The 26,157-nt window shown below is 36.1% G+C and overlaps 1 protein-coding gene across 1 annotated transcript in view; it reads right to left on the bottom strand.

The window, feature by feature from the left end:
• LOC134665078 (BMP-binding endothelial regulator protein) overlaps positions 1-26,157 on the bottom strand; it is a 74,756-nt gene that overhangs the window by 48,162 nt on the left and 437 nt on the right. The gene's annotated exons all lie outside the window — the stretch shown is intronic.

The raw sequence follows: 26,157 nt of genomic DNA, 5'->3' as shown, positions 1-26,157 counted from the left end.
TTATAGTATCTTCGTATCAACAATCTGCTGGAAGAAACATAAGATGTTTCTGCCAAGTTTAAGACGTGCTAACGTCATATAAATCGATCAACACCGGTAGCATGCACGAAAAAGTGTCACGTTGTGGACAGATCTCCATGGTATCATTACGGCCACGTTTTCTTATGACGTTATCACGCAAAATTATCGTCCGTAAGCCGACTTTACAGACAACCATTTTTTTTTCGACATACGAGTAGGTACCTTAAAACTGTATCTAACTCAAGATTTAAAAAGTCTATGTACGAGTACTTAAGGCCTGTTTACTCGTACACATTGATTACCCATTACTGCGAGAATAAAACATTAGCTACTGGCGCCTGCAGGAAGTTATGTGCCATTACTAATCGCTAGGTACCTAATCAATATCATTACAGAGAAAACTACTCGTTTTTTTACAATACCTAATTAACCATGGGTGGCCTGTTATATCGTAACCTGAATCGAAAAATTAACTTCTGTTAAGGGTTAAATAATTAATTCTTGAACCCCTGATAATTATATCAATAATTTTCTCATCAACCTATTTCACTAGAACTTGGCTTTGTGTTTAAGATAAACACTTTTAATTACATCAGATCATTATCAGAGTAAAAACAAGGAATGAAGTTATAAAACAGTTAAGTGGGTATAAGAAAAACCATTTATCCACGTAAAGTTACCCGACAAATGGAAACATTAAATTGATACCTATTAGGTAGGTACGCAGAAAACGATAAAACGTTATTATGACATTATACTTATTTGTGACGTCCCATGGGTAAAGGTACCTTAGGGCGCTTGGCGCTTACGCTATTATTAACGCCGCTTCAATATTATTGCGGCGCTATGCGACGTAAGCGCCAGCCGCCATAAGGTACCTTTTGCCGTGGAACGTCACATTTTTACTTCAAGTTATAAGTAGTTAAAGTACTTACTTGCTAAGAATGGTAATGATAATTAATGACCAAGATCAACAATGTGCATGATAAAATGTTAATAAGTGTAAGTATAGGTAAATACCTACATAAATTCGGAAAATGTAATGAATAACTTTTTGAACGATGCGCATATACATGAAATATTTATATTCACTATCCAATTATTATTCAAATCATTATATTTTTTTTATTTTTGTGATAATACATCACAGTAGATATAAGGAAGGAGGAGGATACAGTGCGTGTGAAAGTTTTCGATTCGATTTTCTATGACGTAAATTTTTAATCCGATAAAATATTATAAACCGGGTGGGGCATACCTCGCCTTTTAAAAATAACCGTAAGTGCCATTGGAAGGGTGTTGGCAGCGCAGGTGTGTAATACTTCGGTAATTAATTAGGTTGTTGTGTTTTAGTTAAAGTAATTAAATCCTGATTTTCAATCGGTCGGCCATAAATCAATTGGCGAAGTAGGTACCTGTCCCTAGCGCGTGGGTTACTAAACAACAAATCTATCGCGAAATATTTGCATAAACGAGATCACTTATAAGAGACGCAAAACATAACTGCTTTAAGTAAATATTCGCATACCTACAGATAATACAAATACCTAAATAGTTTTGACAACACCGTTTATATAAATGTAACAACTTGTTTTCTTGAATATGGCGTAAAGGATTATCACATTTTTATTTAAGTGTATAATATAATCGTATAAGTTTATATAATTTTATGCTTAATTTGTTTATTAAGCACCTTTAGTAACTTTTCTAATTAAAAAATATTTCGCTGTGGTAGGACATTATCAAGCAATCATTTTATTTGAATAGCGAACACATTAAAAACGCTATTATTAAATCGTTAAAAACATGAAAAAATAAAACAGTTAAAGATCCAAGCATCGGTCAGTATTGCCCATTTGGCCACAAATTATTTGATAATGAACCTCAATGATAGAAAACCTTCTGAAAAATTGGTAGGCATTTATAAGAATTTTATTGCATTTACGTACCTTGTGGTAAATGGAATTAATACTCTCTATATCCCTGCACATTGTACTAGTGGTAGCACTAAAATGACTTGTTAAATAGTTTGAGTCATCGCTGATTAAATATGTTCCGGGAAAGCTTTGTGTGGGCCCGGCAATCCAGGAAGCCTGGCCTAAGCAGTCCCATTATGTACTCCGGTTTATTCACCAAACTCGTTGAGTAAGATATTGATCAAATGTTTAAAAAGAATTCCATACGATACTTTACATCATGCCAATGGTGCTGTTATGCCGGAATGCTAATTACATACCTATATTTATAACAAAATTTCCACGAATATTATTACACAAAATCTGAATTACAGTGACTTAAAGGAAGGGAAAAATGTACTTTATTTTGCTTTTAAAGCCTTTTTTAAACTGATTTCTAATATTTAAGCCGTGACGTGACAAGTGTTTTAATATAAAGGGTAAATAACCACAAAGATATGCATTCCATTTCCGCTTGTAATATTGACAAATTCAGTATAGTTTTAAATAATATTACATTTACGTCAATATTTACTTCTAGAATACAAATTTAAACTATTTACTTAAAAAATATATACAGTGAGTAAATCTAATACGGGCGATAAATTAAATCGGACATAGTATTCATTAGTGTAATCATGAAGTAAAAGGTTTTTTTGAGTTGCAGTTCATTACGACCCCATAATTAATTTTTTTTAAATTTTTCAGCAGCAATGTACTGTAAACATGGTTGCGGTACCGAAATGTCAAATGTTCATTAGCAATACAACAATAGCATTTACAAACTTACCTATCTGGAGGAACATTCACAATACATGTTAGCATTACACTGCTTTTAATGTTTTGTAGTTATTTTGGTAGATAAAAGTACTACTAGGCGTGTTAAAAGATTTTAAATCTTATTTATTTATCATGTTTTTCAACAAGAAACTGACTTCATTTTAATCAGTCACGATGACAGCACTTGACGTGGTTATTTCTAATCTGAGCAATAGACAAGCACCTTTGATAGCATACCCTTTTTGAAAATTCATCTAATATCAGTATCTCATAAGTGATTATTGTGTATTCATTTCGTATTTAATTTGCCTGTTTTTTTATACCAGGATGGCGGAAAATAAGCATACCTAAAATAAGCCTAATAGTTGTACAGTTATTACCAAAATTATTTCGAGAATTAACTAAACCGTCTAAACACCACACAACTTGGTTGGTATATTGTGTGAAAACGTGGCAAACTCTTTGGTGGAATTGCAAGTTTCTTATTTTATTTCAACTCTGGTTTGACAATGTCAGTCGTTCGATTCAAAAGTAATCGTCTGTTACAAAAATGCCTCGTTTAACAACTTTTACTGCTCCTGAATTAATGGACATGATTTTAATTTACGGTGAAACACTACAAAATGGTCATCGAGCGCTAGCTGTGTACAGAGAGCGATTCCCTCATCGGGTTGTACCAAGAAACGCTCGAGTAATTGTAAACGCGATACAGCGAGCTCGCGAAGGATTGCCCGTAACTGGAAGGGTGGGGGGGGCAAAACTAAACTCAGGTTTCTCAGAATTTGTATTGTTGTAAATTCTGTTTTTTAGTTTTCTTTTTTAGTTGGTTTTCTTTAGGTAAGTATTTCAGCAACTTCAGTACATTTCAGTTGTAATTTCAATGGGTCGTTATTAAAATAAATGATTGCTTTAATAAGATTATTTCATGTAAATTGATTTTAAACTAGGTAGTAATTTCGTCCCATAAAAAACATCATACTTATTTATTATTTACCCACTCATGACAGTTAATGACATTACATACGCAATAGGAGTTTTTGAAAGTAACTGTCAACGAGCGTTTAACGTGAGTGTGTTTGCATTACATTGCGGGCTGAATTATTTTGTATGGACAAAATTATTGTTGCAACTTTAAGTAAATGTTATCTAATTACCTTTACTTTGTCCTATACTAACCACCGTTAAGAGATTCGCCCGTATTAGATTTACTCACTGTATACATCCTTAATTATTATGCAATTATTAACTTAAAATAATTAATACAATAAGCCGTCATGGAACTTTTATAGAATTCTTAATGAAACATTCTTATGCGCATATCGAGCCCATGCAAGATATTAATTGTGTGCTGAGTTCGCATTTTCGCATTATTAATTATGAATTTACGAACACCTAATTACATATATTCGATAATTGGAATTCTCGGATTAATGTGCTAAATAAAGGATGTTCCTAAGTTTCAACTAGTCTTGCGATTTGTATTTTTTTATTTATACTAAGTGCATGCATTTCAAGAATTACTCATAAAAATGTAAACATTGTTATTTATTTGATGTATGTGTGAGGTGAGCACCATTATTTAAATTTTCGAGTCAAAGTTGATATTTACAATGTAACAGGATTAAATAGTAGCGATATAAAATGATTTTGCTTCGTTTGTTTTTTTGTTGAGTGACCGATAATTTTACGACTTCATTTTTATTTTATTATTACTAGCCGATTTCTATTTTCCACTGCTGGGCAAAAATCTACGCGTCCACGATTTACGATTCACACTGTTCGATTAGGTTCGCGAAAACTATTATTATCATTGTAGAATAATATATCTACTTTATATATTATTGATACTAATATTCAATTTCTATAACTTGATAAGCCAGATTATTTCTGTCTGCGACTTCAGTTACACCCTGAGTAGTTGCTCCGCCCTATTTTGGCCAACAAAATGCAATTATTTATTTTTTTTAATATAATTTAGTGCCAAGCAATATCCAAAGAATTCGATTGTTTGCTAAGTAGTAATGGTATATGATCGTTATAATTGGTGTCGTATCGTATCTTTAGGAATTAAATGGCCACGTTCAACCAGGACTTGCGCTGACTTAACTCTTAATTAGGTACATGTGTAATTCATGATATCAACCTTTAATTAACGCTGATCTCTTAGTAGTTAAAACCTTGTTTTTTGTCACACATGCACTCGTATTGAATTAGCTCGCCAATATTTATTTCTCCATGTCAAAATTAACTCTCAAAGAAACACTAATGAACGATCCCGTCTTCTTACGAAGTTTATTAATTAGTCGTCGATTATAATCATATTTTTTTCTAAATAAATTTGCTTTAATAACCGTTCAAGCCTTAATTTTCTCGGAAAACCTGACAAGCAAACTATCAATATTTAACAGTGTAATATTTACGTGTTAATTTCAATTAATGTATGCTCAGAAAAACATGCAAGGGATTTATAGAAAGCATGTTTTGGCCAAAGGGCCCGAGGCAAACATGAAGACGCGGAGACGCCAATGCGCGCGCGGCGCTAGATCGCGACTTTCACGAAGGCACCGCGCAGCGCCGCGCGGAGGCTGTGCAAGCGCAAGGTCGCCGTGAGGCAAACCACTCCTCGACCGAATTTCTTCGTAGCAGCGACACGCGCATACCAGTCCAGGAGCGGAACGCGGCCGCAATTAAAACACTCGGATATATATTTCACGCGTGCGCAACATTATCTCGCCGCTCTCGGCTCCGATTACTCAATGCGCGGCTAACTGTACACGCGGAACGAAAGAAGATAGGTGGACTCTGGTTTTTAGTGTTCCGTACAAAACTTTGTTCACGGAACACTTATTTCTCAGTAAGTTCGACGCTCGACTTGGGCGGGACCTCCGGGATGCAGTTCCGCGTAGAGAGTCGCGCCGGCAATGACCACTTAGTCGATCTGCACTAACCGATGAAAGTTTAACGTCCAGCCTATGTATCCATTCTTATATGGTTTACTTTGATTAACATAAAACATCTCAAGTGTCACGAAATGTAGATAGTATTATCTTTATAATTAATTATGTAACTGTTTTACTGGCACGCGTAAAAACTATACTTATCTGTCAATATTAACAAACCAATGCATTATTAATCCTATCAGTTTTTAAGTACCTAACAAATGCAAATAAATTACCAATTAGTCAATGCCATAATTAAGGCAAGAGAAACAAAAAGCTCGCATTTGATGGAATACTTGTGACCAATTATGGCGCATCAACTTTTATGGTAAGTAGGTAGGTAAGTAAGTAATTAACTAAAACTTACCAATTAAAAGTCACTGATGGCTTATCATCCCATCTTATCTAAATGGTAATGCATAATGCACACTATGCGGCATAGAGTGAAGAAAACCACTCGATCCAATACAGAACATGAGAAAAAATGCTCTTATTTAAATTGACCTTATATAAAGTATTTTCTGATGTGATTGTACCTACTCATCTAGGAGTGCAAGACAAAAAAACTAATAGCGACAATTACTACGAAATTTTGTCATCCTAATTGTACGAGCCCCGATGCAAATTATTTCGTCTAGTTCCGCGCAACAATTTTGTTTATTTTAATAAATTTTACACATGAACATATAATGACCCAGTAATGAGAACCATAATAGCAATGTTTAATGTAGTTTATTTTGATCGTATAATAAAATTGCATGAGACTTTTATTGCTGAAAAAAAGGACTTTTCAAAAACGTTGTCCAAATCATATTGTCCTCTCTTACAGCACTGCTGCATGCATGGGCTCGAAACAAAATTGTCAGTACATTGGCAGAGCCCTATTGCTTTCCCTGGTAATATCCCTTTTCACATATGTTGTAATCCTACCCGCCAATAAAAAAATAAAAAATCATTTTTTTTTCTTTCAGTACAAACGGTATTTCTTGTATTTAGATTTAATTATTGCAGAGTATTACCGTATAAAATTAAATTACATTAGTATAAGCATTAAATATTAGTAATTTTTAAACAAAAACATTATTTTTGAACAAACGCGAGAACCTCAAAAAATGGGGTCACCTGACGAAAACATATGCATCGGGGCTCGTACATGTTTAAGTCATAACTCATAAACGTGTCAACGACAATATAAATAAATATAGTCCATGGCCACCAAGCTGTCGCTACGGTAGTAACGATAATACCCTTGGCATCAAACGATAAAGTCATCTTAGGTTAGTTTAGACGAGGTGTTCAGTTTGTTAACAGTAGGTACTTGCATTAGCTGCTTACTATGGTTTTGACTTGAACGGAAATAAATATGGTACGGTACATTTTACCTTAATACGTAACGATTACCGTCTGCCACTGTTCTGAACTTATCTACAGCAAACATTGGATTTGAATACGTAATCATTTTGTGTTTGCCGAGATTATACTTACACCCAAAGTAGACAATCATCTATTTAGATCGTAACTAAGTGCCGCGCTCATTCTTGCTGGAGATGTTTAAATGTTTAAACTGGTCACATGCTTTTTATTAGCTTTCTTAGCAGATATTATATCTTACATTTTACTTTAATACCTTGAACGGATTTGATTTTTGCCGAATTGTATTTTTAGTGTTCCGTACAAAACTTTGTTTACGGAACACTTATTTTTATTTGAATTAGCGGAATATGTGGGCAGAAGCTGGGTTTTGATATTCCCACATTTTTAAAACGTGGACCCAGTACCTAAAACTTATCATTTCATTCATATATGTAACATGTATGCAAGAGATATCTAACATGCCTTGCGATGACCGTAAGTTCTGATGACTATCGATTATTTTATGCATTACTTACATGAAACATCAGTTAGAACAAAAGATAGGTATAATCAACTTAACATAATCCGGACAATCACACACACAAAGCTGTCGAGTTATGTGCGCATTGTTGGCTCAGCGCTCGCATCATGAATATTTCACTGTTGAAACAATCGGGAGGCTGTTAGATGCCCGGACCACCTGCGCTGCTGCATGTGGCACTCCATTTAATTTACAAACATTTTTATTCCTATAATTTCATTTTTCTACTCGTCGACTATAATTCCTGAAATAAGATTTCTTATACCAAACTTCAATTGGGTATTTTTAATGTATGGGCTCCCAACTCAACTATAATATTCATATCGATACAGTTTAGTCAACTATAATGAAATTGACCAATCACAGCTCGCCGCGATCAAGAGGACGAAACAAAACCATAGCTCAAATTAATTATTTATTTTAGGTTGTATAGTAGAAACAATTGGTTCATAAGTCAGAAACGCGCATGTGACACCCTTAATATAGCAACATCCATAGACTACGAAAACCACTTAGTGTTGCTTGTTAGGCTTCATAGGCTACGGTGGCCAAAATCGAAAAAACAAGTGTCTAAAAATTTAATTTAGCGCGGAGCAAGTACCAGGGCCTCATGAGAGTCATGAGTTACGAGGTGTCGTTGACCAAAGCGCCGTAGTATGAATAAGGTATCGCGGCTGCTCGCGTACCATCTTAGCTGCATACTTTTGGTTTGGTTTGTTTGTATGATTCTACTAGTTTAAAGTATTATTTTTGTTGACTCGTAGAAAAAGTATTGTATACAATAGTGATATAATCAAGTTTTTCAATCTCGTACCTGACTTAGACAACTCAGCAAGCTTCGTTGCCTAAACACGGTACTCGACTGAAAAGCTCTCTATTATATCACGATTGTATAAAATACTATTTTCAATGATTTCAACCCTTTGTACCCTGGTTGATACGATACATTTTTTATACTTGTTGTGTTTATAGTGAGTTTTTCTGAGTAAATGTTACGCACCCCAAACAGTACTAACTAAGAAAACTTGCAGCTTAATAACTCACGTAATATCTCGTGCTCGGGCTGTCTCGTACAAACGCATTGTATTTCCTGTGTTGTGACTTTTTAGGCGATTATATTTCTGTGCATATTTTTGACCATTTGTCATAGTAAAGGAAACTCTTATACCTGCAAATCTTCAGAAGATTCGCGTTTGTACGGGACAAACGGTAGACAATTTCATGGAATGTTTCAAAACTCAACACAATGACGTGTTGACATAAATTAAGAGTTTTTCAAACCAGTATTGTTAAGATGAAATTAAGAATGCGGGGCGGTTGGGAGTGGCGGTGTGGCGGGGTGCATCGGGTGGGGTGACACTACGCCCACCTGTTCACGCCCATTCACCTGTCACCCTTAGCACTTGTTTCCTTACGGCTTCGAATTTTAAGATAGGTACGTCAAAAATTTGGTAAACGATACGATATGGATCGGATATCAGTGTCAGAAGTGACGTTTTTGTTTGAAGAAACGTCACTTTTGACACTGACATATCCAATCCTTGTCGTATTTTTGGCAAATTTTGACCAATCTTAAGTTTCGAATTTAGATTCAAAACCGCTTTTAAATAGTCAAGGCTTGGTAAATTTTCTTTTTAAGCGTACACTTCAGTACTTGAGGTTTGAAATTCAGACAACGCTTTCAAATTCCGTTACCGACACTTGAACCTTAAATATGTGTTTAAACCCAATCTGTTTGTGAACGGTAAGTTTAAAGTTCGTTTAAACACTGTACAGGGTGTGCATTTAATTATAGAGGTAACGAGCTCGCGATAGCGGGGTGAGCGGCGCGACCTCGCAGCGATATGCCCACGCAGTCTGATTGTCGCCGAGCGATGGAGCTATCGCACTGATTTAAAACGACACTACAATTCCACAACAACCTATAGATAACTTTTTAACAATGAACTGTGACGCTGATGTTGGGATATTGGGGATTTTCCGCTTCTGTTCCTACATAAATTGACCAAAGGTATATGTACTAGTGCTCGACATGCTAATGCCCAATAGATGACACCTTGCTGTCACCTCTATTGACAATGACTTAAGTTTCAAGATGACATGAACTGGGACCACGTCAAGCCAGTACGGTTATCTTACTAAGCTTGATTTTTACGTCTATTAAGGTTGCCTGGTTCGTGTTGTGTTGTTTCAGGTTGCATAATGTTAATTATTTAATAAAATGATCTTATCGGGTGTAGATGACCATGGAATGAACCCCCTGCTTTACTAAAACTGTAACAACTATATAGGAAAAGGAGTGTACAGGGGTTTTCTAAGGAGTCACTTCAGGGTTGCAGTTGTTCATAATGCGGTGGCTGCTTTCCATAAAGCGAGCCATATGCTTGTTTATATAAAATTAAATAGTGATTGGCATTGTGGTATACCTAAAAGTGACTTAAAGAGTACAATTAATTTAGGTATATAATAATTTAATGTATACCAACTTGACATAGTAACAAGATAATATAATTATGTATATACCTACATAGTAACATCAAATGATTGAAGAAGGCGGATACAACAGTGAACTATATAATTAATTTAATGAGGTTGTTTACTTCCTATTCATAATATCAAATTGAAGCGGAAAGAGGAAATACGTTGATTTAAAGTAAGTACTGCGTGTCAAGGGTTCCAAGGCAAATTATGGACATATAAATGTTTCGGCTGTATATTATGTAGCTAATAGCATAATTAAAAGTAACTAATAAATTAAATAGTAATGAAAATTTCCCTTGACAAAGCCCAAGTAGTTGACACCTTCCTTATCTCATTCCCTATAAGTAGTTCATTTTTTAGGGTTCCGTACCCAAAGGGTAAAACGGGACCCTATTACTAAGACTTCGCTGTCCGTCCGTCCGTTCGTCCGTCCGTCCGTCCGTCCGTCCGTCTGTCTGTCACCAGGCTGTATCTCACGAACCGTGATAGCTAGACAGTTGAAATTTTCAGAGATGATGTATTTCTGTTGCCGCTATAACAACAAATACTAAAAACAGAATAAAATCAAACAAACGTGATTTTTGACCAAAGTTAAGCAACGTCGGGAGTGGTCAGTACATGGATGGGTGACCGTTCTTTTTTGCTTTTTTTTGTTTTGTTTTTTGCATTATGGTACGGAACCCTTCGTGCGCGAGTCCGACTCGCACTTGCCCGGTTTTTATTTAGTATTGCAAATAAGGTAAACTATCTCAATGTGTCTTTTTATTGGAAAACTCGTTTTAAAAATAAGTCACGATCATTTATATTCTTCTGCTTTTATAAGTAATAGTTACTGATTTTTAAAAAGCGTTTTTCAATTAAAAGACATGTCAAGATCGCTTACCTTCTTTCTAATGCAAAAAAAACGAACTATAGCAAACGTGACCAACAGAGTGCCAACTATTAAAATTCGACATTAGGACGTTTACCTAGGTACCATAAATTAATTTAATACTTGTTGTTCTGTCTCTTTCTCGGGTATTTTATATTTCATGGGGCCAATGAAAATCAAAATACTTATAAATAACATGAGTTTATTTCTCAAATCTAAAAATGTGCATTATGAACGACCCACTGTCGTTCGGTCATTGACCACACAGCATTGATTGATCGGTACTGGTGCGTACGCATCGATTTTAAGCAAAATATTGCCTGAAAACATTCGCACACTCTTGTCGGTGGAGCAATTTCTATGTGTCGGCCCTCTGTAAACTAGCTACGTAACCCACTTCATCCACTATTCATCCAGACCCACTAGGACTACGGAGTATTCCAAATGCTACCTACTTATTTAATATTTCAGATCGTAAATTTAACGCAAAATATGTTTTTGCTACTGTTATTTCGCACCTACTAGATTAATCAAATAACCAGGTTAATAGTTTTGTTCACAATAACAAGCTGATTTAATTTATGCGGGTATCTATTTATATAAACTGATCGCGGCATTATTATAATTTACACCGACTTCACATATAAACTGATTAGTTAAGTGCTCACCTATTTGTTTTTCTGTTCGTCTTTCCGCTAATGTTCAATTTCGGTTTCACTTTTGTTCTCGTATGATCCGACTGTCTGTCGTGCGATGCCTCCCTCAATACTATCCGAATAAGGACCGTCTGTCTGTACGTCATCAATGGACTGGTAATCTCGGTATGCGACGGTATCGGAGAGCAATTAAGATATCAAAAGGAATCGGTGTGAGCTTCGATACTATTCGAATTCTTCGAATAATTGCATAGATTATGTGATAATACGTCATCTTTCTAAGGATGCCATTCTTGTGACGCACCCGTAGATAAGCAAATAAGAATATGCACTGTTACGTCTGTTACTTTCACAATTAACTACGCCTTTGTGTGAATTCATTGGCTGATAATCTCTTGTCTATATGAATCATTTTAATTTTGCTATAGATAGTGTAATTTTGTTCGCAAATTGTGAAATTGATCGTAGCTGTTAGCAAATCACAATCATATATTATTACATCAAGTAATTTACATGTTTTCCAATTCTAAGGATTGACAGGGCAAGCTATGATCGCCATCGCCATCTGCTAAATACTTCGACGGGCTAACCCCATTGTTAAATGCGATTTATTAGCACTTCCGTCGAACACAGAATTCGTAATGGCTTCTCTGTAAAATTGTAGGTAGGTGTTGACGTATTCAGTTTATTCTACTGAAATCAACTTATCATAAACGAGAAAACACTTCTTGGAAACTGATGCCGTATTTTCCCTCGCACATTAGAACGATATATGTACTTAGTAGGTTAGGTTAGTTACTTAGGGCCACTTGCACCATCCTACTAACCCGGGGTTAAGCGGTTAAAGCGTTAACCTGGTGTCAAATTGTACTGGTAACCATGGCAACTCCAAGTTTAACCGGTTAGCCTCTGGTTTGTGGGATGGTGCAAGTGGCGCCTAGTAGATTAGATTAAAGATGCCACTAATATTCAGCAACTAATAACTATTCGGTATTCGGCCTATTCGGTCACTTTGACGAATATACGGTATTCAGCCGAAAATTGCGTACCTACCTACTAATACTAATTGGCCAATTAAGATTTCTTTAGAGCATATTTTTCTTGCAAATTATTTTATCTATATCATAAGTCGACTTGACTCCTAACTAAAACAAAACTTAATCTTAGCATTGTTCTTTGTAGGCGACCAGTTTTCATAATAAATGTGATTCAAAATAGTACAGGTTTTGCCGAATATTCAGTGCTTCGGCCGAGAGAGTAACCGAATATTCGGTATTCGACCAAAACCACTATTTGTGACATCTTATACCTTATACTTAGGTAACATTTTTGGTACTAAGAATTATGTTTCAATCAGTACCTATATGAAAAAAACAAAAGGGCGGTAAATATAATCTCCGCAGGTAATAATTGAGCAGGCGACATCGACAGCACCGTAGCCATAATCTCCTGAGACCAAAGTTTGTGTCAGACCTTAAGTGGGTGCAATAAAGGCATATTCGATTGACTAAATCATGTTACTTTTAACACGGTATAGGTCTCTAATTAGTCTCCAGTTAGGTCTTGCTGGAATCACTGGCCGTGGCCTCGTGGGAAATGTTTCCACTTTCTGTGAACTCCGCTCTCTAGTGTTTATACCTCGCCTTAAAGGTTATTTTGATTTGTGAAACAAATTGGAATATAAAGTAACATATACAATAAATAGTTAAATGCATAATTTAGCTTTAAACCATGTTCCGTCTTAGTCTGTGGTTTTAGCGTAGGGTTCTTATTGAGGTATTCATTATCATCATAATTAGGTAGCCGATTTCAGGAAAGATTTCCTTCTACTATGAGATTGCTGAAAGAAATACAATATTTTTCTTCAATTAATAAGAAATATGTAAGTGGAAAACATTAGGTAGCAGTAATTTACCAGTTTTTTTGTTTTGTTTCAAATTTTCATGGATACACATCCAAACAAAAAATTTGAAACTTATCCTAAGCGCGAGTCTTGGCCAGACAGGAACAAAAACGAACGAAAATGCAAAATACTGCGACACTCGTATAAAATAAAATATAAATGTAAATTGAAAAAAAAGAATACCGAAATTGAAAAGGATAAAATAAATTATTCTTATACTGATATGTTTGAAGTTGGTGCTAAATAGTTACAATACCAGTCAATTATCGAACTCCATCAGGAAAGGCATTTAGTTCGACAGTGCGTTGATGCTTTTAAGATTTGGCTTGGCACCGACTTCATATTAAAGGGATGATATTTTATTTTCTCTTCTTCTCCGTCGAATTACTCTTGACAGAGCAGTCGTGGTCACGTTGAACGACGAACGATTCTACGCCAGTTCTCCCTGGCAGATGCTTCTCTGGCACATATGTTAAGTGGGGTGTTGGTAAGGGCTTTTATCTGATCCGTCCAACGCATTGGGGAACGTCCTCTTGACCTACAGCCATTGACCCGTCCCTGGACAACAAGTCTCTCCATGGCCTGCTCTCCACGTCGCGTCACATGTCCGAAGTATCTGAGGATACGCGCTCTGACCGTAGCTGAGAGCCTCTCTTTCACCTTAAGTTCTTCAAGTATGGAGACGTTTGTACGGTGTTGTGTCCAAGATACTCGCAGCATTCGTCTCCAACACCACATTTCGAGTGCGTCGATTCTTTGTCTCTCTCGCTCCTTCACTGTCCATGTCTCAGCACCATACAGTAATATAGGGAATACGAGAGACCGCACTAATTGGACTTTGGTGGCTTTGGTGATATTTCTGTCCTGCCATATCCTCTTCAACTTCTCCATGGCAGATCTTGTAATAGCAATTCGTCTTTTAATTTCATCCGCAGAGCCTCCAGAATTAGTTACAAGTGATCCTAAGTAAATGTAAGACTGTACGACTTCACAATTTGCAATCTCGGTTATATCTGGAGCATTGTTTTGATTTCGATCGACAATCATCATTTTTGTTTTTTGCCGGTTTATTTTAAGGCCAAACTGGAGGCTGGTGCGTTCAACACGGTTTAATAGTTCCGCAATGTTCTCTTTACTCGTTGCTATTAATGTAGTATCATCGGCGTATCGGAGATTATTATTTTATTTTATCGTTGTATAAATCGTTTTATTTTTTTAAGTTTTACCTGTTAAGATTTTTTTTTCTAAACAATAAAATGTCTTACAATATTAATCGGTACAAATTTTACTGTAGGTATATGTAAAACGAATACTGTACCTAGGTATGAATATGACCGTGACAGGTTTGACATATCCGCCACATAGGGGCTATTCATAAATTACGTCATTTCAAATTAGGGGGGGGTCTGGACATCGGATGACGGTAGCATGAAGTAGGAGGAAATGGGGTCATTTGAAGCATGATTTATGGATGATTATAGGGAGGGGGGGTCAAAAATCGTCAAAAATCGATGACGTAATTTATGGACAGCCCCATATTCAAGATGGCGGCAGTCAAAACATCCTAACTCGCTGATAAGTACCTACTGTAACTATTACAGACAGAAATAGGCAAAAAAAACGTGAGTAAACGAAGGAAGGGCTGAGTCATAGCCATTTCGCTGAAAATTATGAAACATACGTTTACGTCACTGGGTCTAGTCGTGACAAGTTTAAACCATTCATGTTTATACTATTGACAAAACGATAACCACATGTGGTATTTATTGATTAGGTACTTAATATAGTACAATTTGAATATATGTATTTATATTTTTACCTACGATATGGTTGCAAATGTTGCAAGTTACAGACAAAAGTTATGATTTACACCTTTATTGTTTAAATTAGGTACCTAACTGAAAATATTATATCCTTATTTTATAGTGTGTACTATAAAAATTGTAATTTAATACTAATTTGCTACGATAGTGCTACGACTGCTAGTGCTATGTTAGAAAAATGGTGGTACCTACTTACTGTCAAAATATTTTAGTAGTGTCAGTTGTTCATAAAAAATGATCACTGAAAAGTTTTAAATATCTGTTTATTGACATTGTAACGTATGTTCTAAATAAGTTATGTCAAAATTATCAATTAGTCGAACGAGCGAGCGAAGCGAAGTGAAGTTCTTATATTCAACTTGGAACACATGCCTGGGTAGGGGCACGTCCCGGCATTTCGATGTTTTTAAGCTGAACTATCAGAGGATAGTTTGATACACAATAACTTGAGTAAATTTGTTCTAATTTAAATGTAATTGGGTGAACGTAAAGTTGAGGGTATTATATTTTGGCCATTAAATTTTGTGCAGACTCGATCAAGAGGTAATTGAGCTAGAACAGCTTAAAATGCTAAAAAGCTATTTATGAGAGGTCTTACTATTCTGGTTATTTTAATTGCAAGAAAGTATGGTCAAGTTTCGTATCAAATGAAAATGCTCGTCTTACACATTTACGAGTATATATATATATATTTTTTTAATTTAAGATTTTAAAATCATTAGCAAGATAAAATCGAAATAAAACAAACATAATATTAGTAGGTATTTGACATTTGACAAGAAAGATTACGGTTTACCACAGAGTTTATTTTAATCTCTATGGTGACTTAAATTTATTAATTAAGGGCTCCACAGATCTTGCAATAAATCGCAAGCAGTTTTCGACCCTTTATGTTTATGTCGACTAACTCACTCCGACTAAGTAGTACTGCATTCAACTGATCTTTTTGGCGAACCGCGAGTTCTCATTCCGGGGCGAACTACTAGTTAATATTAATTTGTTTAATCTACGTATCTAGGTTCATTTGTGGTTTATTTAATTACCGTGTATGTAATTAATTTAGTAAATTTATTTTCATGGTAAAAGCAACTTAAAGTATGGTTTTATCTTGTCAAAAACTGTGACATTAAATCAACATTAAATATACCTACTTGGTAGATATTGCCTGCCCGGTAGGCTTTTACGTCTCGTATGGTCTCATTTAGCTACAAGCCGTCGGGGTTACCTGCCTTGGTAATATATATATAGGAGTTTATAGATACAGATACCAATTGGGATAGAAAAATATCTGTTGCGTAGATGCAAGAACCAGAATATGGTTACAACTCTTAAACACGGCTATTAAATGAACTCGTATCCCCTCGATTACCGCAACGGGGCGTTTTTAGAATTAGAGTCCGTCACGTAATGGAATTCCACACACCAAAAAAAAATTTTTTTTGACTAAAAATGGGTTGAATTAAATCTCCTATTTATATATTTTATGAAAATGTTACTTTCTTTCTATATAAATTATTTATATTCCTAATAAATCACTTTAAACTGAATGACAGCGAATGTGACGATCCATTACGTTACAAGTTTTAGGCAGGTTTTAAGTGAAGATCGGAGTGTTTTAAGTGAACCAGTTTTTATTTATTGAAATACAAAACAATATTAATTTTCTAAAAACGAATAACAACTGCAGTACTAAGTATTACATTAAAGTTATTTAAAGAAGTCTTTCCAATACGTCACATTTTTCGTTTTAATTGTTGCTTTGCAATCATTTTGTTATAAAAAACGTAAGGTAAAGGTATTATAAAAAGTTGTTTTTAATAATTATCATATATTATTCTTGCAAATGAGATCGAAATCAGTATCAATTATCCTAAAAATTAATATAAATTGTAATAAAATCAATCACAGCAACAGTAGGACAAAGTGACGTTATGGACCATAATATCGCGTTTAGGAACTACATGAAGGGTTTACATGTGCGGAAAATAGCTACTTAATTTAATACCTACTTAATGTTGTACTAAATTAAATTATTTAGTAATTAATACCTATTATTATAGTTTAACTTAACAGATTTTGAAATTTCCTGCAGTAATTATGCTTTCGACTGCAGCAGTATTGCAGCACGATAATACTGCCGACTGCATTACTGCTACAAAATCAAAATAGATGTTGCTGCCCAGTTTTTTGACATTTGCAGTTAGCAGTATTGGCGTACTGCAATACTGCTGCAGTCGAAAGCATTACCTGCGCCTGACAGCGTTTCTTAGGTCGAGCCGCCACTGGTGCTAAGTAATTACTAGTAGGTCGAGTAGTTAGAAGAATATAGCTAGAATAAAATTATTTGTGTGTTTTTAATATCACTCTACCTTCTACTATATTTTGGCAACTTAAACTGACGGCATGTAAACCGTGCATTTTCATTCCATACGTCACGTTTTTTTGTTCCACTAATACATCACGTAACGTTTTGGATGTGACGTAGGCATGCCGGTTGGTTAATAAAGCGAAATAGCGGTCTGATCGTTTGAATTTTCTTAATTATAATTATTTGATATCATACAACACACAATAATCTAACGTAATTCATAAATATTTAGTCAACAATTGACTCCTTATCTTCAGTTTAATTCAGTTCGTTGTGGAAAACAAATTTCTGCACATCGTGACGCACAACCTACACTAGCTTTTTTCGAGCTCAATTGCCTTGTAAAACCTAAACACCGGGTAATTATAGGAACATAATGTTACGATCATGTAAAAATCCGTATGATATTAGTAGATTTTTGCTACTAAGTTGGTAAAAACTCCGTGACGTTGGTGGAAATTTCCACTACGTCGATATTGAAGGACAACAATAAATTAAACTTTAATGCATATTTTTACTTTAGGTGCTAAAAAATAAGGTTTTTAATAGATTTTGGCTGGTACGATCTTATCACACAACAACCAGGTTCGGGCCTAGAAGGAGGCAGATATATAATATTTGGATCCAAAGTATGCAAAGTGTGCATGGGACACTCAAAAATCATCTCCCTTTCTTCAGTTTTTGTATATTTTCTTTACTTTAAAGTACCATTTAATCAGTTTTTTTACCATAAATACTCAGATAATAAATCACGTTACAATTTTTGTATACATGTAGTACACTTTAAAACAGTATTTGACGGTAAAAAAGTATACCAAAGTCGTAGGACAGTGATATTTTACCCAAATATTTTTTTCCGAAAACGCCCAACGCAATCCGTGGTTTTAGGGTTCCGTACCCAAAGGGTAAAAACGGGACCCTATTACTAAGACTCCGCTGTCCGTCTGTTCGCCTGTTTGTCTGTCACCAGGCTGTATCCCATGAACCGTCATAGCTAGTTTACATTTTCACAGATGATGTATTTCTATCACCGCTATAACAACAAATACTAAAAATAGAATATAATAAATATTCAAGTGGGGCTCCCATACAACAAACGCGATTTTTTCGCTATTTTTTGCGGAACCCTACGTGCGCGAGTCCGACTCGCACTTGGCCGGTTTTTTATGACTGTTACGCACTTAAGTATGTTTGATTAAGTACTGTCCGGTACTGCGATGAAGCAACCTCAGTTAGTATATTTTTAAGATGCAGAAATGTTTACATTAATAGGCAAACATTACCTTTTTTAAAAGGTTCAATTAACTGTTCGTATTGTATGTAATTTAATGGCTGTACATAATGTAACACATATTATATGTGTAATCCTCTTGAATACATATATGTGCCTTGTGAATCTGTCACTTAGAAACCCTACAGTACAGTATAGTAGCCATTTTTCACGGGTTCCAATCATTTAGGGCCACCCCACATTTAGCGTCTTCCGAGCGTCGGCGTCTGGTCAGCGCTATGGAAAATGACGTCGCCGCGCAGTTGCGTCGACGTTGCGTCGAGCAGCGGCCATAGAGTTGTAGACGCCGACGCTCGAAAGACGCTAAATGTGGGGTGGCCCTTATGGCTTCTTCTTCTACCTAGCGTTTTCCCGGCCTAGCACCAGGGTCCGCTTTCCTGCTCAGTCTTCTCCACTTTGCCAGGCCTTCGGCATCCTCAGGTGTGACTAGTGTGAGATTGTTTTCTTGCATGTCCGTTGTCACGACGTCCAGCCAGCGCTTCTTAGGCCCCCCCCACATCTAGCGTCTTTCGAGCGTCGGCGTCTGGTCAGCGCTATGGAAAATGACGTCGCTGCGCAGTTGCGTCGACGTTGCGTCGAGCAGCGGCCATAGAATTGTAGACGCCGACGCTCGAAAGACGCTAGATGTGGGGGGGGGGCCTAAAGGAGTTACCTTAGAAGATATAGGAAATGATTTTTTCACCTCAGCAGCTCGAACAAGGGTACTTTGCTTCTTAAAAACAGTGAGCAAAATGCGATTTTGCTCACTGAGTCATTTTGTCTCACTCAGTGACCAAAATCGCATTTTGCTCACTTAGTGAGACAGTCTAATTTTATTTCCGTTAAATATGGATAAAATTTGGCTGGCTTGAAAAACACCTAATTCTAGGTGAAATAAATACGAAAAAAATGTATGTAATTTTCCGTTGAGTTGCGAAAATACGATATTTTTTTCGTAACTCAGTGGAATTTTTTTAGGAAAACACGGTGAATTTGCGCTTATATGGTACAGAATAGAAAAATCTATCCACCATATTTTATCGAATACTGATGAAAAAAAAAACTTGACAATAAAATAATAGTTATTTGTACAACAAGAGATCAAAGTTTGATATTTCTTCGAGTGCTTATTTTGAGTCCCGTGCAAGCGAAAGATTCTATAATAGATTCACGAGCGTAGCGAGTGAATCTAATTTAGAATCTTGAGCGTAGTAAGGGATTCAAAAGCGCACGAGATGTAAATAACTTTGATCTCGTGTAGTACACAAAAATTTTCACCCTAAGCAGTGAGAACATAGAGGGACAGAGATAATAGAACCCAAGTATATCGAACTTGTATTAGACCCCGCATGTTGAAATGACATTTGACTATAAAAGTCACTTGAATGACATTTTGTCTCACTCAGTGAGCAAAATGCGATTTTGCTCACTCATACTGTCTCACTAAGTGAGCAAAATGCGATTTTGCTCACTGAGTGAGACAAAATGACTCAGTGAGCAAAATCGCATTTTGCTCACTGTTTTTAAGAAGCAAAGTACCCTTGTTCGAGCTGCTGAGGTGAAAAAATCATTTCCTATATCTTCTAAGGTAACTCCTTTAGGCCCCCCCCCACATCTAGCGTCTTTCGAGCGTCGGCGTCTACAATTCTATGGCCGCTGCTCGACGCAACGTCGACGCAACTGCGCAGCGACGTCATTTTCCATAGCGCTGACCAGACGCCGACGCTCGAAAGACGCTAGATGTGGGGGGGGCCTAAGAAGCGCTGGCTGGACGTCGTGACAACGGACATGCAAGAAAACAATCTCACACTAGTCACACCTGAGGATGCCGAAGGCCTGGCAAAGTGGAGAAGACTGAGCAGGAAAGCGGACCCTGGTGCTAGGCCGGGAAAACGCTAGGTAGAAGAAGAAGCCATAAGGGCCACCCCACATTTAGCGTCTTTCGAGCGTCGGCGTCTACAACTCTATGGCCGCTGCTCGACGCAACGTCGACGCAACTGCGCGGCGACGTCATTTTCCATAGCGCTGACCAGACGCCGACGCTCGAAAGACGCTAAATGTGGGGTGGCCCTAAATGATTGGAACCCGTGAAAAATGGCTACTATACTGTACTGTAGGGTTTCTAAGTGACAGATTCACAAGGCACATATATGTATTCAAGAGGATTACACATATAATATGTGTTACATTATGTACAGCCATTAAATTACATACAATACGAACAGTTAATTGAACCTTTTAAAAAAGGTAATGTTTGCCTATTAATGTAAACATTTCTGCATCTTAAAAATATACTAACTGAGGTTGCTTCATCGCAGTACCGGACAGTACTTAATCAAACATACTTAAGTGCGTAACAGTCATAAAAAACCGGCCAAGTGCGAGTCGGACTCGCGCACGTAGGGTTCCGCAAAAAATAGCGAAAAAATCGCGTTTGTTGTATGGGAGCCCCACTTGAATATTTATTATATTCTATTTTTAGTATTTGTTGTTATAGCGGTGATAGAAATACATCATCTGTGAAAATGTAAACTAGCTATGACGGTTCATGGGATACAGCCTGGTGACAGACAAACAGGCGAACAGACGGACAGCGGAGTCTTAGTAATAGGGTCCCGTTTTTACCCTTTGGGTACGGAACCCTAAAACCACGGATTGCGTTGCGGTAATCGAGGGGATACGAGTTCATTTAATAGCCGTGTTTAAGAGTTGTAACCATATTCTGGTTCTTGCATCTACGCAACAGATATTTTTCTATCCCAATTGGTATCTGTATCTATAAACTCCTATATATATATTACCAAGGCAGGTAACCCCGACGGCTTGTAGCTAAATGAGACCATACGAGACGGAAAAGCCTACCGGGCAGGCAATATCTACCAAGTAGGTATATTTAATGTTGATTTAATGTCACAGTTTTTGACAAGATAAAACCATACTTTAAGTTGCTTTACCCATGAATAAATTAATTACATACACGGTAATTAAATAAACCACAAATGAACCTAGATACGTAGCTTAAACAAATTAATATTAACTAGTAGTTCGCCCCGAAATGAGAACTCGCGGTTCGCCAAAAAGATCAGTTGAATGCAGTACTACCTACTTAGTCGGAGTGACTTAGTCGACATAAACATAAAGGATGGAAAACTGCTTGCTATTTATTGCAAGATCTGTGGAGCCCTTAATTAATAAATTTAAGTCACCATAGAGATTAAAATAAACTCTGTGGTAAACCGTAATCTTTCTTGTCAAATGTCAAATACTAATATTATGTTTATTTTATTTCAATTTTATCTTGCTAATTATTTTAAAATCTTAAATTAAAAAAACAATATTATACTCGTAAATCTGTAAGACGAGCATTTTCATTTGATACGAAACTTGACCATACTTTCTTGCAATTAAAATAACCAGAATAGTAAGACCTCTCATAAATAGCTTTTTAGCATTATAAGCTGTTCTAGCTCAATTACCTCTTGATCGAGTCTGCACAAAATTTAATGGCCAAAATATAATACCCTCAACTTTACGTTCACCCAATTACATTTAAATTAGAACAAATTTACTCAAGTTATTGTGTATCAAACTATCCTCTGATATTTCAGCTTAAAAACATCGTAATGCCGGGACGTGCCCCTACCCAGCCATGTGTTCCAAGTTGAATATAAGAACTTCACTTCGCTTCGCTCGCTCGTTCGACTAATTGATAATTTTGACATAACTTATTTAGAACATACGTTCCAATGTCAATAAACATATATTTAAAACTTTTTTCAGGAATATTTTTTTATGAACAACTGACACTACTAAAATATTTTGACAGTAAGTAGGTACCACCATTTTTCTAACGAAAGCGTAGCGCAGTCGTAGCACTATCGTAGCAAATTAGTATTAAATTACAATTTAGATAAACATGATAAAGTACACAACTATAAAAAAAGGATATAATATTTTCAGTTAGGTACCTAATTTAAACAATAAAGGTGTAAATCATAACTTTTGTCTGTAACTTGCAACATTTGCAACCATATCGTAGGTAAAAATATAAAGACATATATTCAAATTGTACTATATTAAGTACCTAATCAATAAATACCACATGTGGTTATCGTTTTGTCAATAGTATAAACATGAATGGTTTAAACTTGTCACGACTAGACCCCGTGACGTAAACGTATGTTTCATAGTTTTCAGCGAAATGGCTATGACTCAGCCCTTCCTTCGTTTACTCACGTTTTTTTGCCTATTTCTGTCTGTAATAGCTACAGTAGGTACTTATCAGCGAGTTAGGATGTTTTGACTGCCGCCATCGTGAATATGTGGCGGATATGTCAAACCTGTCACGGTCATATTTACACCTAGGTATATAATTCGTTGTACATATCTACAGTAAAACTTGTACCGATTAATATTGTAAGACATTTTATTGTTTAGAAAAAAAAATCTTAACAGGTAAAACTTAAAAAAATCAAACGATTTATACAACTTCTTCCTGGCGTTATCTCGGCATTTTTGCCACGGTTCATGGTTCATTCAAAATGACGGGATAACGCCAGGTAGAAGAGAAAAGTTTACATTTTTATTTAATTTTTTACGAGTGTCGCAGTATTTTGCATTTTCGTTTGTTTTTGTTCCTGTCTGGCCAAGACTCGCGCTTAAATAGGATAAGTTTCAAATTTTTTGTTTGGATGTGTATCCATGAAAATTTAAAACAAAACAAAAAAACTGGTAAATTACTGCTACCTAATGTTTTCCACTTATTTCTTATTAATTGATTAAAAATATTGTATTTCTTTCAGCAACCTCATAGCAGAAGGAAATCTTTCCTGAAATCGGCTACCTAATTATGATGATAATGAATACCTCAATAAGAACCCTACGCTAAAACCACAGACTAAGACGGAACATGGTTTAAAGCTAAATTATGCATTTAACTATTTATTGTATATGTTACTTTATATTCCAATTTGTTTCACAAATCAAAATAACCTTTTCTCAAACATGCAATGAAATATTGATGTTATGTTCCTTATAATAGGCGGCGAAGTATGACGTTTCAGGTGCGGCTAGGACAAAAGGTCGTTAATGGAATTTCATACACATCTTGCAGGCCTAGGCCGGCAAAGTCCTCTTTTTTAATTTTCATTTCACAGATATTTGTGACACAGCATCGTGGCATTCATCCATTAAAAAAAACTAGAGGCAGTATTTTCTGGTCAGCGCTATGGAAAATGACGTCGCTGCGCAGTTGCGTCGACGTTGCGTCGAGCAGCGGCCATAGAATTGTAGACGCCGACGCTCGAAAGACGCTAGATGTGGGGGGGGGGGCCTAAAGGAGTTACCTTAGAAGATATAGGAAATGATTTTTTCACCTCAGCAGCTCGAACAAGGGTACTTTGCTTCTTAAAAACAGTGAGCAAAATGCGATTTTGCTCACTGAGTCATTTTGTCTCACTCAGTGAGCAAAATCGCATTTTGCTCACTTAGTGAGACAGTATGAGTGAGCAAAATCGCATTTTGCTCACTGAGTGAGACAAAATGTCATTCAAGTGACTTTTATAGTCAAATGTCATTTCAACATGCGGGGTCTAATACAAGTTCGATATACTTGGGTTCTATTATCTCTGTCCCTCTATGTTCTCACTGCTTAGGGTGAAAATTTTTGTGTACTACACGAGATCAAAGTTATTTACATCTCGTGCGCTTTTGAATCCCTTACTACGCTCAAGATTCTAAATTAGATTCACTCGCTACGCTCGTGAATCTATTATAGAATCTTTCGCTTGCACGGGACTCAAAATAAGCACTCGAAGAAATATCAAACTTTGATCTCTTGTTGTACAAATAACTATTATTTTATTGTCAAGTTTTTTTTTTCATCAGTATTCGATAAAATATGGTGGATAGATTTTTCTATTCTGTACCATATAAGCGCAAATTCACCGTGTTTTCCTAAAAAAAATCCACTGAGTTACGAAAAAAATATCGTATTTTCGCAACTCAACGGAAAATTACATACATTTTTTTTTCGTATTTATTTCGCCTAGAATTAGGAGTTTTTCAAGCCAGCCGAATTTTATCCATATTTAACGGAAATAAAATTAGACAATAAAATAAAATCTGCCCATAGGTACATTTCATGAGTAAGATTTATTTTATAATAAGTGACAATGCTGGTAAGTAAGTCAATCTTTGGTTTGGTTATGGCTTGGCTTAAAAATTGTCTATTTGTCGGGTGCTTGTTGTAAACACAAGTAAGTACAGAAGTTACAAAAGCCTAAAGGAAAGAGATATTCTGAGGTGGAATGCTGTATATTGGATTTCGGTTGCCAATTGTTAAAAAATATTTAATACATAAAATAAATGAGATGAAGACTAATAGGTAAAATCGAGACGATAATATTAACTATGTCAGTACTACTTATACTATGCCAATAAGAGGTATGTTTTAGTCACATGATTATTTAATTTTATGTTTTTTTTATATTTCTACAGTTATGTAAATATTGCTGCTGGTATGCCACAAACAATATTAGGCACATTAATTAGGTTTGTGGTCATATGGCCATGTACTTACTCGTACGCACCTACGTACCAGAGGTCCTACCACGAACCACGTTCGACGTGTTGTCTCCCTGTCACACTTACGTACGAATTTACAAGTGCGACAGAGAGGCAACACGTCGAACGTGGTTCGCGGTAGGCCCTCAGCTTAGGAATCCCGCGAATGCCGTTGAGAGGTACATGGTAAACTAAACAACAGTTAGCCTCGCATGGTACACGCGGTGACCTGCGCTTTCCTTAAAATAACATATTATCAACAAATCTACTACCTACATGTTCTCCTTCTAGGACGCTGCTTAACTTGTTAAGGGCAGGTCGGAGATAAGTATGAGTACCGTAGAACTTGCGGCTATAGAAAACTTGATTGGTTTCATAAGAGTAAGCAAATAATAAACAACAACTCACAACATTGCAAGATATCATACAAGCACGTGCAATAAGATTAAAGTAGGATTTGACATTTTGTCCTGTACCAGATAAACACATACGTAGGTATAAGGGCTACTATGTCCTGGTCGAGAAACTTGTGGTACATGTGCGAGAAAATCTACGTTACTATTTCTGAAGTTACTTAACTAACTTTCTAAACATGCGTACCCTTCAACTAAGTAAAATAAATATTTTTTTCA

The sequence above is a fragment of the Cydia fagiglandana genome, chromosome 6 (genome assembly GCF_963556715.1).
Source record: "Cydia fagiglandana chromosome 6, ilCydFagi1.1, whole genome shotgun sequence".
NCBI classification, from domain to species: domain Eukaryota; kingdom Metazoa; phylum Arthropoda; class Insecta; order Lepidoptera; family Tortricidae; genus Cydia; species Cydia fagiglandana.
The sequence above is the reverse complement of the archived record's forward strand: the minus strand, read 5'-3'. Positions and strand labels throughout refer to the sequence as shown.